The sequence below is a fragment of the Cryptomeria japonica genome, unplaced genomic scaffold, assembly GCF_030272615.1.
Source record: "Cryptomeria japonica unplaced genomic scaffold, Sugi_1.0 HiC_scaffold_1537, whole genome shotgun sequence".
Classification (NCBI taxonomy): Eukaryota; Viridiplantae; Streptophyta; class Pinopsida; order Cupressales; family Cupressaceae; genus Cryptomeria; species Cryptomeria japonica.
This window is the reverse complement of record NW_026729920.1, coordinates 4,981-8,452: the sequence shown is the minus strand read 5'-3', so window position 1 is coordinate 8,452 and position 3,472 is coordinate 4,981. Positions and strand designations below refer to the sequence as shown.

At 60.4% G+C, this 3,472-nt stretch overlaps 1 non-coding gene across 1 annotated transcript; it reads left to right on the top strand.

Annotated features, from left to right (window-relative positions):
• The first annotated feature begins 2,818 nt into the window (after positions 1-2,818).
• Positions 2,819-2,937, top strand: LOC131873344 (5S ribosomal RNA). The gene has a single exon (XR_009371319.1). It is a non-coding gene; the product is annotated as a 5S ribosomal RNA (ribosomal RNA).
• Positions 2,938-3,472: the final 535 nt, after the last annotated feature.

Here is a 3,472-nt window from a genome sequence, read left to right as displayed (position 1 = left end):
GCACACTTCGTAGCGCTCCCGGGTGCGCACCTCAGAGCACACCAAGGTGGGCAGCGAGGTGCGCACCTTTGATGCGCTGCCTTCACTAATTTCCAGAAAAGGCAAAAAAAAAAGGAGATTTTAAAATTTCCGTTTTGAAAGATAGTGAAAAAAACGGAACGCGCGTGCCATCTTGAGCCCGCCCTGGTGCGCAGCCCAGGTAAGGTGCCACCCTGGCAAAGGTGCGCACCCGGGCAATTAACCCTACTTCCGACTTCGTGCGCGCCAGGGTGGCAACCGGGCCTCGGAAGAGCCAATGCGAGAAACCCCACCAAACGCTCCGACAAAAAAAGAGGCGGCGCTCCAATAACCCCGCTTCGGAGCGCAGCCGGGGCAAACCAAGCCAAGGTGCCCACCCCGACGAAGGTGCACGCGAGGTGCGCACCCGGGGCAAACCGGGCTCCGACAACGTGCACGCAGCACCTTGGAGCACACTTCGAAGCACTCCCGGGTGCCCACCGGCGTTGCGCACCGTGGTGGGCAGCGAGGTGCGCACCTTTGATGCGCTGCCTTCACTAATTTCCAGAAAAAGGCAAAAAAAAATGAGATTTTAAAATTTCCGTTTTGAAAGATAGTGAAAAAAAAGGAACGCGGGTGCCATCTTGAGCCCGCCCTGGTGCGCAGCCCAGGCAAGGCATGCGCACCAAGGTGCCCACCCGAGGTGCACACCCGGGGCAAACCGGGCTCCGACTTCGTGCAGGCCGCACCTTGGAGCACACTTCGGAGCGCTCCTTGGTGCGCACCATGGTGCCCACCAGGGCGCACCCGAGGCAAACCGGGCTCCGACTTCGTGCACGCCGCACCTTGGAGCACACATCGGAGCGCTCCCAGGTTCGCACCAGCGTTGCGCACCTTTGATGCGCTGCCTTCACTAATTTCCAGAAAAGGCAAAAAAAAACGATATTTTAAAATTTCCGTTCTGAAAGATAGTGAAAAAAACGGAACGCGGGTGCCATCTTGAGCCCTTCCTGATGCGCAGCCCAGGCAAGTTGTGCGCACCAAGGTGCCCACCCTGGCGGAGGTGCGCGCCCGGGGCAAACCGGGCTCCGACTTCGTGCACTGCATGGTGCCCACCAAGGCGCGCAACCCAGCCAAGGTGCCCACCGCAGCGAAGGTGCACGCGAGGTGCGCACCCGAGGTGCACACCCGGGGCAAACCGGGCTCCGACTTCGTGCACGCCGCACCTTGGAGCACACTTCAGAGCGCTCCTTGGTACGCACCAGGGCGCGCAACCCAGCCAAGGTGCTCACCCCGGCGAAGGTGCACGCGAGGTGCGCACCCGGGGCAAACCGGGCTCGGACTTCGTGCACGCCGCACCTTGGAGCACACATCGGAGCGCTCCCGGGTTCGCACCAGCATTGCGCACCTTTGATGCGCTGCCTTCACTAATTTCCAGAAAAGGCAAAAAAAAGAAAAAAATGAGATTTTAAAATTTCCGTTTTGAAAGATAGTGAAAAAAACGGAACGCGGGTGCCATCTTGAGCCCGCCCTGGTGTGCAGCCCAGGCAAGTTGTGCGCACCAAGGCACCCACCCTGGCCAAGGTGGGTCACGGGGTGGGTCCTAGGGTGGGTAACGGGGTGGGTACTAAGGTGCGTGCCAAGGTGGGTCATAGGGTGGGTGCCAAGGTGGGCACCAGGGTGGGTGTGCACCAACCCTAGCCAGGGTAGGTCACGGGGTGGTTGTCGGGGTGGGCGTCAAGGAGCCAAGGTGGGTGGCAAGTAGCCAAGTTGCGTGCCAAGGTGGGTGTCGGGGTGGGTGCCAAGGATCCAAGGTGGGTGCCAAGGAACCAAGGTGGGTGTCTGGGTGGGTGCCGAGGTGGGAGCCAGGGTGGGTCCCAAGGTGAGTGCAAAGGTGGGTGCCAGGGTCAAGGTGAGTGCCAATGTGGGTTCCAAGGTGCCAGGGTCAGGGTGAGTGCCAATGTGGGTTCAAAGGTGCTAAGTTGGGTGCGAGGTTGGGTGCGAGGGTGGGTGGGTGCCAAGGTGTGCTAGGTGGAAGCCCGGGTGGGTCGGCATCCCATGGGTGTCGAGTTGGGTGCCTGATGGGTGCTTCTTGTCAAGTTTTAGTCGTCGGGACTCATTTCGAGCCTTAGAGGTCGTTTCTTGTCCGGTTGCCCTGTCTTCGACCTGGGAACCCAATTTTGGTCCTCGGGTCCCATTTTTTTTTGTCTCGCATCCCACTTTTGGCCTGTGGCCTTTTCGGGGTCGATTCTCGTTTTGGGCATCAGAGCATGTTTCTTCTCCTAAAACCCAATATTTGTTTATTAAGTCTCGGAACACATTTTTGTTCTCGTGGACCCATCATGGGTCTTGGAACGCATTTGTGGTCCTTGGGTCCCATTTTGCATCCCGAAACTTGTGTTTTGGTGCTTGATCCCTATTTTGGGTGCCCACCTTGCACCAAGTGCGCACCCGGGGCAAACCGAGCGCCTTGGTGCACCGGGGCAAGATCGAGCGTGCACCCGAGGCGCCCCGAACATGCACCAAGGTGCACTCGGCCCACATGTGAGCGCAGGTCGTTGCGCCCGAGGTGGTGTGTGGGCACCGCGTTGCAGACGGGACACTGCACGCACACGACGCCCCCTCCAGGTGCACGCACGTAGGCCGGGCCGGGTGCACACCCGACGCCCTAGCAAGGTGCGCGCACCCGGGCAGGGCTCACACTTGGCGAACGGGGCGCACTTCGCGAGGGAGGGTGTGCACCTCGACGGGGGTGGGTGGCCGGGGTGGATTCGCACGTGGGTCGCGGTTTGCTAAGTACACACTGCGACAAGCTCATAACGGGTGCGATCATACCAGCGTTAGTGCACCGGATCCCATCAGAACTCCGCAGTTAAGCGCGCTTGGGCCGGAGTAGTACTGGGATGGGTGACCTCCCGGGAAGTCCCGGTGTTGCACCCTTTTTTAGTTTTTCGCCGGGCGTCGCAATGCTATTTGAATAAACCTTTTGCCCGTTTGCGTTCTCGTCGGGGCCGGGCCGGGCCGGGGTGCGCTGCCCGCACTACCGCGCGCGCGGGGGCGACACCGAGCGCGCACCCGAGGCGCCCCGAGCACACAGGCCACGGTGCAACCCGGGCGTTGTGCGCGCACCCCGGTGCGCCCGAGGTGCTGCGCGCGCACCCAGGTGAAATCGGTGTGCACCTCGGCCAGTGCGCGCTCGGTCGAGTCGCGCACGTTGGCCAAGGTGCACGGTGATGTTTCTTACTCTAAGGTTCCGCACCAGACGCCCGGGACAGGTGAGCGAAGCTGGGCGGGGCCGGGTGCGCGGCCGGGGCAGGTGCACGCAGCTGGAGAGAGCTTTGGAGCACACTTCGGAGCGCACCAATGATGCGCTCCATTCAAAAGTTTCCTGAAAAGGCAAAAAAAGTTGAGATTATAGAATTTCCCACTTGAGAGATTGTAAAAAAAAAAAATTTAAAATGAAGGAAACGCGGGT